We start from the raw sequence: 15,914 nt of genomic DNA on the forward strand, positions 1-15,914 counted from the left end.
TTCGAGCCCCGCGTCAGGCTCTGGGCTGATGGCTCAGAGCCTGGAGCCTGTTTCCGATTCTGTGTCTCCCTCTCTCTCTGCCCCTCCCCCGTTCATGCTCTGTCTCTCTCTGTCCCAGAAATAAATAAATGTTGAAAATAAATAAATAAATAACTTAAAAAAAAAAAAAAAAGAAAAGGCCCAAGGGTGTGACAGACTGAAATTACAAATGCCATGATCTGGCACAGCAGGGGCATGGAAAGGAAGTAGGAGATGAAATAAGAAAATAACGTAAGTTTATCCAGGAAGTTTGAACTTTACTTTTGATTGATGTTCCTCAGAGACAGGCTTTAGACTAGGTATACATTTTGGAAAGATTTTTCCATACCTGTCTTTTAAATTTACAGGTGCATTTTTGTTGCCAACAATGGTCGAGTAGACACTATATGAGACTGGATTATTCAAGTCTTTTCTTCATCTGTACCATGTGATCCTATTTCCCTTCAGATGTGATGACCATATGTCTCATTTTCTAAGATTCTGAGTTTGAAATCATCTATCTTGTGACTGCTCCAATTATTCTCAGACTTGTAAGTCCATGTGTTCTGATTTGTGTTCCAGAAAACCTAGGGGCTCCTGGGTGGCTCAGTCAGTTAGGCGTCTGACTTCGGCTCAGGTCATGATCTCACGGTTTGTGGGTTCGAGCCCTGCGTCCGACTCTGTGCTCGGAGTCCAGAGCCTGCTTCAGACTCTGTGTCTCCCTCTCTGTCTCCTCCTTCCCAGCTCACGCTCTGTCTCTGTCTCTCTCTCAAAAATGAGTAAACATTAAGAAAAAAATTTAAAAAAAGAAGAAGAAAAGAAAACCTAGCCGGTGGTCCTCTGATCACATACTTCCCCTCCTATGGGACATGCTCTGATGGTCTTCAGCTCCTTCAACATGTTCTATCTGGTGTATCAGGGGAGATATCAGATCTGCAATATGAATTAGAGAGCCAAAGAACACCATGCTGGCCATTCTATTTAATGACAATGAGAAATGCCAGTAATGAAAGGGGTAGGCAATAGCACAGTCTGTAAGCTTGTATTTTAGCCTGTGTACAAGAAGCTCACAACCTTAATTTTCACAGCAACATAAATATTATGACTATAATTAACCATGAATATTTGATGAAGTTGGAGAGCATTATCTACACTTGCTTAATATCACTGGATGTCATTCTAAATTTTGGATGCTTTTTAAGTATGGAAATGCTCTCTGTGTGCTGCCAAGTTTCTAAACAAATGCCTGGTGGAAAATTACACCTTAGCCAGAACAATAACCCAAGTAAATAGGTAATAATGGATATGTATTTTGCACATTAGCTTGACACACGGCATTAAAATGTCCCAGGACATTAAAGACTGAGTTTTTATAAAGACAATTAAAATAGACATAACGGCCATGCTTCATTCGAGGGATTGATGCATTGCAGAGAAGTATTTTTCCCACATGAAAAAGAAAATGGTGCCTTGCTAAAATGCCAGGCGTTTTCAAGTTGGAAGGGGTGGGAGCATCTCTGAGAGACACAAATTTCCAGGTGGCATTTGAATGCTTAAAGGTGATCTGGAGTCCAAACCCTAGTGGTCCACTAGGGCGATCTACAGCCCTAATGCCTTTGTCAAGAAACAAAAAGTGTGCTTACTGGATATTTGTTCCTAACTTTTATTTATTAGAAAAGTTTTTTCTTTTCAAAATGTGCATTATTTTTTTATTTTACAGTAAAGCCATATAAGTTACAGTAAAAAGGGGGATTCTGAACAAGGTATTTTAAATATAAAGGCAGAGTACAGCCAAGGATCACTATAACAGGTGTTTTTGGTCCTCAGAGGCCTCATCGTGTAAGGCATTAAGAGTCCTAAACCTGTTGCATGGGGCTTTGTACTTCTGAAGATTGGTAGGCATTGGTCGATGTGGTAGCTTAAAGATGGCTGCAGATTATATGCCATCTTCCTTCCTTCCTTCCTTCCTTCCTTCCTTCCTTCCTTCCTTCCTTTATTTATAAATGTTTATTTATTTAGAGAGAGAGAGAGGGAAAGGATGCATGTGAGAGTGGAAAAGGGGCAGAGAGAGAGGGGAGAGAGAATCCCAAGCTGGTGGAGCCCGACAGGGGTCTCGATCTCAGGAACCATGAGATCATGACCTGAGCTGAAATCCAGAGTTGGATGCTTAATCGACTGAGCCACCCTGGCACCCACTTCCATTATTATTCATTAGCTCCCACTGAGAGGTGGAGTCTAATTCTTGCTATCAGAATCTAGACTAACTTGCTTGATCAATGAATATGGAAGAAGTGATACTGTAGTTCTGAGGCTAGCACCTAAGAGGACTGGCAGCTTCCAACTTGCCTTCTGAGAGCTGTAAGCTACTATGAAGGAAGGCAGGTGATGCAGAAGCCAGCTTTCTGGGAGGAAGTGCTAGCCACATGGAGTAGCACACGTAAGTGCTCTTGTGGACACGTACACTTGCAGCAACAGCCAGAATCAAGTGCCAGACATGTGAATGTCCCACGCAGGTGATTCAGCCCCAGCCACCATCTGATGGAAAGGACATGAAGTACACCAAGCAAAACTGCCCAGCCGAATCCCATCTTCCCACAGAACAATGAGAAAAAATAATAATTGTTCACACCATTAATAATTGTTTACATGAAATTAAGTGTTTACACCATTAGCTTTTGGAGTAATCTGTAATGCAACTATAGATATAGATCAGGAAGGGCAATGGAAATGTGAGTGCCATGAATTAGAAAGCTTTTTGCCTCCTCTTTTCCTGCTTCCCTTCCATCCTTCAGCCAGAGGTGAGTTGGAATACCTTTAGCCCTGGTAGGGGGCAGAGAAGCATCTTCAGATAAAAACGTGTTAGAGTAGAGGGTACAGGGCCACTGATACCCACTGCTACCTTTAGCGTGTGCTACATAGTATTCTGTTTAAGATCATGGGCTCTGGAGTCAGATCTGCTTTTGTTCAAAACCCAGCCCAAACTCCTACCAACTGTGGAGCCCTAGGCAACTTCTCTCATCTTTTGGTGCCTCGTTTTTCCCACCTAAACCACAAAGGAAATTATGGATGTAAAGCTCTTTAGAATAATGCTGACTTATAGGAAAAGGTCAATAAATATTCATTGTTGTTATTGTTTCTGTGATGCAGGTAGTGGTGAGGCTCTTAAAGATACTCTGACACTCGTAATTTGCCTTTCCTATGCCAATTTCTGGCGTTTCTTTTAATATCAGGTTCTGTTTTTTGTGAATCAATTAACAAAAAATTCATGGTATTCCATGGCCTTCAGTATGATTTTATCAATGTTTTTTTTTAGAGTTTTATAAAAATTTTTAAATGTGGTATTTGAATATTTTATGTAGCTTGCTATTGTTATTTTCTAGAAGTGATTAAACATCAGAAAAATACACATGGTGATGCATTAGAAATTTTAACTGGCCTCCCCTGAATTAATTAATGGGGTTAATCATCATTCTCCATGCAGTCTGGGGATTGTCCTGACTCATGCTCATGATACATTGAAAGCTCAGGGCTGGGGCTGCCTCCTGTATGCTGTCCGTAGCCCTTCATCAGTTGTTTCCTGTGCAGCCTCATCCACCAAAGCCCCCAAATTTCTCTCATGTAATAGTCAAAGGAATAAGTTGAGTTAGAGTTAACTAAGTTCTAACTAAACTCAGAACTTGTAGCTTGGAAACCAAGCAAGAATTCTTGGCCAGTTTGGAATTTAATCCCACCTCTCAGCTTTGGGGGTAGGTCCTGATGAAGCCAGCAGTAAGTAATGCTAAGTCAGTACCTGAAGAATGCTTCCCAGGGGTGTGTGTGTGTGTGTGTGTGTGTGTGTGCGTATTTGTGTGCGCATGCACTTGAAAAGGGAGGAGAGGAAGAGTGAGAGCCACAGATGTGATGAGATGATGTGTTCCCAGGCTCTGCCTCTTGCGGTCCTGCTCTCTGCCCTTTTTGTGTGGGAGGGCACAGGGACAGGGGAGTGGCCTGGGGCTCAGCAATCAAGATGGGAGAGAACCAGAGCCTTCAAGGTGAGGAAAGGGGATAGAAACAGAGAGAGCAAAACACAAGGATGAAATGTTTTCCTGTGTTTCCCTGCATTTGGGGAAAACAATGGCTACTGGCCAATAAAAAGTTCCCTAACAGCACACTTAGCATAATAAAGCACAAATCACTGGCCCCATTTTTCTTTCTTTCAGCCTCCGTCAGCGAAATTGTTTGGGTTGAGGTGCACATGAGAAATAGTCCAATGGTTTGCTTGCCTGAGCCCTCTCAGGACGCCGTGGCCGCTCACATGTATTCCTGATGTTTCCCAGGAGGATGCAGGTAGTGCATCCTCCAATGATTTGCACAACACACCCTTCCCCAGATCCCAAAGCCAAACATTGACATATTCCAGCCATCATTTCACATTGCCTTCCTCCACGAAGCTTTCTTTGTGCACTGAACTCGAAGAATCGCTCTGAGTGCCCTCAGATAAACTTACGCTACTCATCTCTCTCAGTTTAAGATGTGTGCCGTGGAACGGAAGTGTTTGCTAATGCTTAGCATGACACAAAAGCTGTTTCTGCATTTTGCCATCATACATTTCTCCCGTCCTTAGCTCAGCATCTCTGTGCTGCGGGGAGAGGTGTCACACAATTCGCAGATGGAGCAGGAACGGAGGAAGATTTCTCTGGGGCTCAAAACTCATGCTGCCATATGCTGTCCTCTCTCCTTCTGAATTCTGTCAAGCACACTGGCCACTGGCTGGCACAGAGTGACAAAGATGGAGAGGGTTTAATCAGCTGAAAGTCTTCAATTTAGAGCCAATTCAATAACCTCTTTAAGTTAAAAAAGAGACAAGCGTCAATTTAAGTTATTTATTTGGGAAAAAAATCCTCCTTCTCTCCCCTGTAAATTAATTTTTCCAGGAATTCTGTGTGATCCCAGTAAGGTGAACGCTTTGAATTAGCCTGTTTTATGTAATACAGAAATGATTTTAAAACCCCCATAGACTAAGATATAGTTTTATTACCTGTCAGTCTTCTTTTTCTTGAACGTCCCAGTGAACACTAACATTTTTTATGTGTCTCTGCACAACTTAAATTATGGGCCTGCTTATTTTTTATTTTAAACATAAATAAAATTTATTATCACCAGAGCAGTAGTGAACCCAAGCTTTTTATACTATCATTCCTTTACAGAGTCAAAGAAATTTTGTTCTTATACTTTCTTGTAGCTTTTCAAAACCTTTAATATCAGCTTTAGTCTTTTGTTCCTCCTTTACTTGCTCCTATATATTTTTTCAGTTTGTGTTAAAATATAATAAAATGGCCCAAATTATTTTAATTCAACGTCCTGCCTTTCCTTTGATACTTTATTCCAGATGAATTACATTGATAAATTTAAAGAGATTGACTTTTATTTTAGAGAGAGAGAGAGAGAGAGAGAGAGAAAAGAGAGAGAGCAGGGGAGGGCAGGGGGGGGGAGGGAGAGAGAGAGAGAGAGAGAGAGAGAGAGAGAGAGAGAATATTAAGCAGGCTTCATGCCCAGTGCAGAGCCCAACACGGGGCTCGATCTCACAACCATGAGATCATGACCTGAGCTGAAATCAGGAGTCAGATGCTCAACTGACTGAGACACTCAGGTGCTCCAAGAGATTGCCTTTTAAGTTTCAAATGGGACCCCACTCTTGTCAAGTTACTATTGTTAAAATGGTAAAAGACTTTTCCAGAAAAGAGGGATTAATCAAAGTAACCTATAGCAGGTGTCTTACTTCAGCTGTAGGATTGTTAAGTGGGTTCACTCCTACAATCATGGCAGTAGCCATTTTGGCCAAGGATAGTGACTAGTCCCACTGAGTAAAAGGGTCTCCAAGGGGCATTTTGTGGGAAAAGGCTGTTATTCTTCACAGTGTCTACTTGAAAAGATAAGTGAGGCATCCCTCATGATCTTACTTTGTAGTGTCTAAAAAAATCATCTGAAGCTTAGAATTTGACAAAAGGAATTACTGGATTTGGGGGGGGGGCTTAGCTTTCTAGTATTTTATAAAACTCTTAGGGATGGGATTAACTGGTAGATTTTTGTCCAACAAAGTTGCAGATAATTTCACTTTTCCATTGAACCCAGCGCTAATCTTATCCTAGCTTTGCCAACACTCTTTGGAATGAGTTTTATATCTTATTGTTTCCCTCCTCCTTAGTAAGTTCAATAGAATATCTGACGCATGCTCATTTATATCTGTACGAAAGTCACAATTTCACCTTTGTGAAATTTTAATAATGATTTCATCCCATTATGGACTCAACATCCATCAATTTATTTTGGCATTTCCCAAACTTATTTATGTTTCTTTGTTGTATCGCTGCTTGTCTCCTTAAAGTTAAAAAAAAAAATGCTCCCAAATTCTGTGTTTCTGACAGTGTCCTATGGAATCCATATTAAATGCCATACCAGACTCAATCTTTAATGTTAGAAAAATCCTAAATGTTTTTAGTTTGACACTATTAGGAACTACCTCTTTCTTCTAACTAATTTTCTCTGGGCCTTTCCTGGTTTTGATATGTCTTTCTGGAAACTAGGTGAAGAGAATTTTTTTCTGGGCATAGCCAAGAGCAAAATTATTAGAGAGGGAAAAAAATGGAAGAATTGTTGTGTTGTATTAGGTGCTTTGACACACTTACTTTGATCTAATCTTCATGGTATTCTGGTGAATTGTATGTGTCATTATTTACAGATGAAGTAACTGAGACTGAAGCCTGTCCATCTGGTGAGTGGTAGATTCTAGATCCTATCCTATTTCTGTCCTAAGCCCATGTACTTTCTATTATCCGATATCACTTAAACCAGTTCTCCATTCTTGTTGCAGTCAACCTCCTGTGGGTACAATAAAATGATGTGTCCCTGTGCAGAATGAGCAACGTACTGAATATCATGACCTGGTGCCCAAATCACATAAGGTGCAGGATTATATTTTCAAGATGGACAAGCTTTGAAAAACAGCAATCTTTGCCTTTCCTTTTTCTTGTTCTCACTTTGACACACTTGGACCCGTACATAGCTTTCATGGTCACGTACATGGGCTGAAGTGTCGTTACAATTGGAAGAACCCATACTGTGATAAACACTGGGCATTGTTAGATGTGGAAAAAATTGAGACCCCCATGGTCCCAACAAATGAGTTGGCTTGTACGTGGGCTAGGTATTGAGAAAGAGGAGGGAAGTGGCCAGGTTTGTTAAATATAGCAAGGTGTGTGAAACAGAGACCAAAAGTAGCACCATCTGGAGCCATCGTTCACCTGTGTTCCTTACTTGCCGATCTGCTTGGGTATTTTGTGATATTTTAATTTCCTTTTTGTTTCTCTTTTATGGGAAGCCATCCTGACTTGCCAAAAGAGCCCCTGCAGGCTTCAATGGTGATGCATTAATCTGGTTACTTCAGCACCACCCATAATAAAAGAGCTCACCCTACTCTCCCTCTGTTCTATCCAAATAGAATCATTAAAATCGTGGAACTAGCAAAAAGAAGTAATTGAATTAAAGAATGTAAAGAATGCACAACTTCATTTAATATACTTAATTAACTGTGTTTTTAAAGAATTCAAATGAAATTCTAAAATGAAGTGTCCTTTAAAGCTCACATTTTTACCTCTCAATTTTATTTTCTGGGTTAAAAATAAAAAAAACCCGACTTTGTGCTGAGGACAATAAAGTGGAGATAAGGCGCAAATTTCCTTCTTTCAGGGAATGTGAATGGATGAAGATATGTTTCTAATTTTCAGAACAAATGTGCTTCTTTTCCAAGACTCTTAGTCGTTACAAACCTTGCAACTTTGCTTAGAGAAGATATTCAAGGCAAAATATTTCTATGAGATTCATGGAAGAGAAAAATGATGAATCATCTCAATTCTAATGTGGAAATCATTTTTCTGTAGCTTTACTTGTACTGTGAAGAGAGCTCTACACCTGCTGCACACTATATTTTATCTTGAGTTTAAGAGAATAGAAAAGATGCTGCTATTTCTTCCTCAAAATAGTACTTTTGCATCCACAGTCCCCTCCCTAACAGAATTTCAGCCCAGCCTGAAATGAAGGTCACATCAAGTACCAAAGATATCTCAGTTCTGAAATGGATAATCACAGCAGCTATTCCAGTCATGAAAAAGTTTTGCATGAAGTCATTTACTTGTGTCTTGTACTAGAGAGGAGACCTAATAGTTGCCATTGCTACTGGAGATATTTTATTGCTGTCTTAAGAGGATTACTGTCATAAGGGCATTGCAGTCTTAAAATCTTCAGCTATTTAATAAGAATTTAATGATGTTAAATTACTTAACACCAAGAAAAAATAAGACTCCTTGCAGAAGACACGGGAATTATTTGATCTAGATACTGACAACTGGGTAAGAATCTAAAGTCTATAACTGGAACACAGGCCATGTGGAGCTATTGACCATGATTCCTTTGTTTTCATATAGATTCACTCACCCAGGTTACCAGTACAATCAAATCCTGGCTTCATTTAATTAATATTTGAAGACATTTGTTAAACATCTACCCCATCCAAGAGGTACGTCTCAGTACAAGAAGAGCTCTAGTCAGCATCCTTGCTGTGGCCCAGCAGGATCAAAGTGTCTGATGTGGCTAAATTTTATCTCCAACCTTCTCACTTGCTCTGTTGCATTCACATGATTCCTGTCTTTAAATACACCAAGACTTTTCCCACTTTAGAATACTCATACACTCTTCTCAGTCTTCATGTGGCTGACATCATATCATTTAAGATTCAGCTTACAACATTTCTCCATTCCTTACGTTGGCTAATGGTACTAGACTCCCACCCACATTTGTAGTCATCCTTGCTTCCTTTCCTCTGTTTTAGCTTCTTCTTATGAGTTGCCACTATTTAAAATAGTCTAGTTTACTTAGTTACTCAATTGTGTATCATTTGTTTCTAAACCAGGGCGAAGGTTCTGGAAAGGAGGGATTGTACCTATCTTGTTCCTTCACTACAGCATTTAGGACGATGTCTCATTCAGAGTGCACCCTCAAAAAACATAGAAAGATATAGTTGAGCGCTTGTAAGTTTAAATTTTTTTAATGTTTATTTATTTTTGAGAGAGAGAGGGAGACACAGAATCTGAAACAGGCTCCAGGCTCTGAGCTGTCAGCATAGAGCCCGACGAGGAACTCAAACTCACAGGCCTCAAGATCATGACCTGAGCCAGAGTTGGCGGCTTAACCAACTCAGCCACCCAAGCACCCCAAGAGTTTTTAAGCTTACAGCAAGAGGGACAGAAACATACATTTATTTTACAAAGTAGAAAGTTGAAACTCTTGCAAGGGGATTGAAATGCAAATGGGAGTGCCTAGGAAGGCAGGTATCTTCACCAAAATAAAAGATGGTAGCATTTCAACAGTGTTATGAGATGGGTATATTTGTATAGAGAGAGAGGCGGGAAGGATGGTCTAAGTGCTTTTAGGTAAGTTTCAGTATCAGATAAACCAAGATTTGAGGAAAGCAGTGAGCAATCCAGGGAAGAGAAGATACGTGAGTTTTACTTTAAAAGTAAAGTAAGTGACTTCACACGGAATCAGAGATGTCTTACGGCCTAGCTCCAACATTCTACATCTGGGTTACTGTTGTGGGCTGCATTCCCTCCTCCTCAAATTCATATGTTGAAGCCCTAAACCTCAATTTGTCAGATTGTGACTGTATTTGGAGATAGGGTCTTTAAAGAGGTGATCAAGTTAAACTGGGGTCATTAGAGTGGACCTTAATACAATCTGTCTGGTTTCTACTAAGAAGAGGAGATTAGAATACAGAGAGACACTAGACATCACAAGTGCAGAAGAAAGACCATGTGAGAATCCAGAGAGAAGGTAGGGAGAGAGGCCTCAGGAGGAATCAAACCCACTGACACCTTGATCTGGAACTTCCAGCCTCCAGAACTTTGAAAATATTATTTTCTGTTGGTTAAGCCACCCAGTCTGTGGTATTTTATTATGGTGACTCTAGCAAACTAATACATTTATCTTGAGAATTTCAACCTCTCTATGTGTGTTTTCTTGTCCAAGAAATGTTGATAATACCACAGAGATATTAAAAGAATCAAGTGAGATGAATTTATTAAAGGTCTTTTTAAATCAGAATAAACTTAGAGCTAGAAGATATGTTTAAAATAGTCACAATGAGTGATGTTAGCTTCTCTTGCCTTTCTCTTGATTTTAACAGTAAGAACTATGAAGTTAGTCTGGTTTAATACATTTGTAACAAAGTTGACAACTTCAAGAGCTTTCCTTGGAAAGAAACATCATATCTGTATTAGAGAAAGGGCTGGAGGAAGTGGTCAGGATGGAAGTCAGAAGGAAAAGCAAACTCTTTGGTCCGTGCTAGTCTTTGTGTCTGCTCTAAAGTCTTCCCTGTGAGTACCCACCCACCCCAGACACAGGCTTATGCTGATGATATGGTATTGCACACCACCCTGTCCCTCTCACTAGTCTGTGAGGTTCTTATGGATTCGCTCTCCATTCAAATCTCCAGCATCCATGCCTGGTACGAGGCTGGCAGTCAGTCCATGGTGGAATGAGTGTTACTGAAATATGTGCTATACCTTCTCTAACAACATCTTATTGCAAGAGGGAGTATATTGTAGTGGAAGGATTGGAGTCAAACTCACACCTGAGTTTGAATCCAGGACTCAACTGTTCCAGCTTTGTGACCTTGTATATTTGCAGATCCTCTTGGAGATCTGGTTCTTTCCCTTGGCCATTTGAGGCGACACTAACCACCTCATCATTGGTTTTCAGCCACCTCATCATTTATTTTTGGTGAAATAATACATGTAAAGTACCTAGTACAGCCCTCATATCTAGATGATGTTGAATATTTTATTATTGTTGTTTTTGTATTGTGTCTGTCTACTGTCTTTGCACGAATGTATCTGTTTTCCAAGGGCAAGGTCCATGTTGTTTTATTTTATCCGTTTTGTACCATGTGAAACCAGCACTTTTCATTGATTAGTTGATCTTTTTATCCAGCAAGATAGTAATGAGGACTACTGAGAGCTCATTTCTTTCTGTAAAAATAAATCCACAGGTAACCAGGAGACTAGAGCCTGTTCAGTAAGAAAGCTTTCCTTGATCAAAAACACTTATCAGATTTATAATGGTGACCCATGTTTCTGCTTTCCTTTATGGTTCTTTGATTCTTTATATATAATTTGAGTGAACTAAACGAGACAGCCAGATCACAGTGAATTTTGCTTAATTGCATGCAACCTTTTCACTTATACATTTTCCTCTGTTGAGACAATCCACAAGCTACCCCGGGGTAGTTATTTGCTTATTCCTCTAATTAAGCAAAGCTGTCTATAGCCTAGAATTCTGGTCTCAAATGGTATTCTGTTTCTGCAGCAATGACCTCTGTCCAACCCCAGAGCACATTCCGGCATTTGCATTGTGTGTGGAAGCTGCTGCATTGTTCATGCTCCAGGCTGTGTTTCTGGACAGTCACGTTGTCCAGGAAGTCAAGCTCATTTATCATCCCTGCCATGTGCTTGCAGGGCTGCTTGGAGAGAAAAATATCTGGAAGCAGGCAGTGATGAAGCCGCAGCAGAGAGTCAGGCGTAAGGGGTGGGAAGGAGGCGTGGGGGTGGGGTGGGTGGGGAAGTAGGAGTATCTGAATGCCCGAGGACAGGCTCCTGAGTCACATTTCTGTGTCTGATGAGAAGGCTTCACAGTGACAAATCTGGGTCTTCTGGCCACATTTTGAAACAAACATTGTTTGTGATAATGGCCCCCAACTTTTTCATACTATCCTATATCCACACCCTTGGGCAATCCCTTCCTCCACTGCCTGTGAGCCGGATGAGGGGCTGATAGCAAATACAACACCGAGGCCTACAAAGTGCATTGGGGATTGGTTTCTTGCTGCTCTTGGAGCCCTGAGAGTGTCATGTGAAAAAGCCTCGAGCAAACTACTCCAGCATGAAAGACCACACGGAGAGAAGCCCTTGTCAACCCACCTGTCCCATCCAGGGCCATTGTAAGTGAGCTAGCCCCAGCTGCCCCATCAGACACTTCAGTGAGCCCAGTTAAGAAGAGTTAAGCCTGACTCAAAAGTGCCCAGCTGAGCCCAGCCCAAAGTACTGACCTGCACTAAGTTTGGGGACGGTTTGCTACACAGCAAAAGATAACCGATAAAAAGCTCTACTTCTTGACTTGCTGGCCCGTGTCAGGAATAATTCCGATTCAGTGTTTCATGAGTGTTTTCAAAATCTCATCTTGAAAGACTCTACTCTAAAATAAGAAAGCAGTTTAAAAATAGGGCAACCTAGTATATTATCACCATTTGATAAGGGCATTTTCCAGAATAGTCTCTCTCTGTGACTTGCAGAGGTATTTGTGAGGGGGTGAGGGAAAGATTCTCAAGATACCAGGTGCTAAAAAGGAAGTGACATTACTTAAGTGCGGCAGCGAATCTGGAAATACTGTAGCTTAGTGGATCACAAATATGATGTGATGGACATTTTCATTGTTGCCGGAAAACCAACTTGCCTCTCTTGTGTCTTAAATATAATGCTTAAAGGGACACTCTGTCAGATACCTGGATCCTTTCTCAAGCTCCCAGTGTTTTGCATTTGACTTGGGGTGGTGAGTGTAGATGAGATCAAGGACAATGTGTTTTTTATTTGCACCTTAGGATTCATTTACTGAACTCATTCACCTGTCAAGCGAATGTTCTGTGAGCCTCTGGTCTGTGCCAGGTCCTGTGCTACTTTGAAAAGGCTTTAGTAACTGCACAGGGAGGTTAGAGAAAAGAGCTATTAATTCCTGGGATTTTCCCAGGAAACTCTCTACTTCTGTGACAAGCAAGCTCACAGCGTGCTCCTCCCTCTCTCTTCCCAGCACCCCAACTTCACAGTTACTCAAATAAGGTTAGTTTGCATGTTTTCTGACAGTCCTTCCTCACTAGGGAGCAGTGGATCCTGCATACAGGACCTAGCCAGGCCTTATCCTCTGCCTCATTATCGATATTCATGAGAATCAATAGTGGTGGTAAGAGTAAGCACGGCGTGGCACTGTTCCAACACTTCACATCTAGGAACTGATCACGGAATTCCTTTGATCAGTGAAGCGATGTGAGGAGTGCATTCACTTGTCAGTGCTACCGGGAGGGGGCCCATCACACTGCTGTGGGTGGAGTTACCTTGGTGATGTTAGTTTCCATGAAGATGTCTAAACAAATACTTGGTATCTTCTGCAATGGTTTGGCCCTGAAGCCTCATCCAAAGCAGGCATGTTTTTGTGGCTTTCAAAGCTTCATATGGGAACTACCAATGATGTTTCTCTTCCCCTGTAATATGACAACAGGGGCTTAGCTATGCATATCGAGAAGTGAGGTGATGCACTTGCTACTAGCTGGGGAGGGTTGATTCATTTTATTAGAGTGTTTCATAATTTCTATGCATTAGTTATCTTTATTTGCATGTTTCAAAGAGTTCCTATAAAAGCAATAAGATGACCATGTAGGTCCAGGAGACATGACCTCCAACATTCCTTCCTTTCTTATTTGAGGTCAAAAGCATAAGAGCCCCGGAAAAGTTTCCCTCTTATTCTGGTTAATTTTATGTGTCAGCTTGACTGAGCTATGAGGTGCTCAGACATTTGGTCAAACATTTTGGTGTGTCTGAGTATATTTCTGGATGAGATTAACATTTCAACTGATAGACTGAGTAAAGAAGATTGCCTTCCCCAGCGTGAGTGGGCCCAACCACTCAACTGAAGATCTGAATAGAACAGAAGGGCCGAGTAAAAGCCTGCTCCTCCTCTGTGACTGTTGAGCTTGGACGTTGGTCTTTTCCTGACTTTGTACTTAAACTGAAACATTGGCTCTTCTTAGGTCTTGAGCCTACTAGCCTTCAGACTTACTATGCCATGGGCTCTCCTGGATCTCCAGCTTGCTGCCTGCAGATCTTGGGACTTAACCTCCATAACATTTGGAGCTAACGACTTTTAATAAACCTACACACACGTGCACGCATGTGCATGCGTGCACACACACACACACACACACACACACACACACCCTGCTGGTTCTGTTTCTGTGAGGAACCCTGCTTAACATATTTCCTTCCTCCTATTCCTCAAGGGAAGCTGACTTCTGAACACCCTCACTTCCTGCCTACACTCTACCGATGTTCTGTTGCTCAAACTTCGTTCAGCCCACTCCCTTGGATAACGCATGGAACTTCCCCTTGCAGTCCATCCACTCTTATTCTACATAAGGACACTCATAGCCACACACCCAGTCTGCTGCTCCTGAGATCACAACCTGGCTAGAGCCCAAAGTCTTGCAGAGCCCAGGAGGGTAGGTTTCATAGCCTCAGCAATGACTTGAAGGCTGCAGCAGGATTGGAGCCAGAACCCCAGGAACAGGGGCAGAGCTCAGAGTGAGTGATTCTGGTGCATGTGCAGTGATGTGTCTATGCTCTGGCAAAGGGAAACCAAAGGGACCTGTGAACCAGTTGCTAATTTCTCTAGCAAAATCTTTTCCTCACAATTATAACAAAGGTATAAGGCATTAGGGGCCTAGTTTTGCGTATCTAGAAGTTAGATGACATACTTGTTATTAGTTGGGGGGGGTGATTCATTTTATTAGGGTGCTTCATAGTATATATGTGTTAACTATCTTCATTTTTACATATTTGTATACATTAGATTCTGAATAGGTATAATTAAGATTGGTGAATGAAGCTTTTATGTCACATATGTTAGAGGACGGTGGTGCTGGATTGACTGATCTTAAATTCACGTTACCATGAATATAAATACGGTATATACTGCATACTGAAATATATATATACTTAACAATTTACATTTTTATTATAAGTTTCCAACCTAATATTTTCCCTGGAATAAGGATTATCATGCCCAATATATATTCCCTTTCATGGAATGTCAAGCAACATAGGGATGGGATGGCAATAATTACTTTTTTTATCCTTCTTCTCCTCCATTATCAACATCATATTCAGTATAACTAAGTAGTATAAACTCAGAAATTATACTTCCTGGGTTTGAATCTTGGGTCTGCCTCATATACCTCATCTGAGTTTTCATATGCACAAAATGTGGGTGCAAATAATACCTCTGCCATAGCGTGGTTGTGAGGGGTAAACAGATACAGGATTTAAATGGATTAGCCGAGGGGCGCCTGGGTGGCTCAGTTGGTCTGACTTCAAGTTCAGGTCATGATGTCACAGTTTGTGAGTTTGAGCCCCGCATCGGGCTCTGCGAGGACAGCTCAGAGCCTGGAGCCTGCTTTGGATTCTGTGTCTCCCTCTCTCTCTGTCCCCTCGCCTGCTCACTCTCTGTTTCTCTCTCTCTTTCAAAAATAAACAAACATTAAAAAAATTATTTAAATGGATTAGCAGAATCTCTTGCATGTGGTAAACATTTAGTAAATAGTAGCTGCTATTTTCATCATTATTGAGTTTATAGTTGCATAATGCTTTTTACTTTAACCAATTCACATTTAATGTAATTATTGATATAATTGGTATATTTGATTTCTATTTGTCCCATCTGTTTTTTGTGTTTTGATTCCCTCTTTCCTCCCTTCTTTTGGGTCAGTCGAATACTTTCTAAAATCCTATTTTATCTCTTCTATTGAACTTCTAGATCCAACTCTTTGTGTTTATTTGGTCGTGCTTGCTCTAGAGACTACAGCGTACAACTTTAGCTTTTCACAGTCTATCCTCAAATGTTCTATTTCACAAACAGCGTAGAATCTTACAATAGTTTGATTCCCTCTTCTCTCTCCTGCCCCTTGTGTTTTTTGTTTTGTTTTGTCATTAACTTCTACATATACTATAAAACTCAAAATATTAGTTTTGCTTTAAACTGCTAAT

The sequence above is a fragment of the Panthera uncia genome, assembly GCF_023721935.1.
Source record: "Panthera uncia isolate 11264 chromosome A1 unlocalized genomic scaffold, Puncia_PCG_1.0 HiC_scaffold_16, whole genome shotgun sequence".
NCBI classification, from domain to species: domain Eukaryota; kingdom Metazoa; phylum Chordata; class Mammalia; order Carnivora; family Felidae; genus Panthera; species Panthera uncia.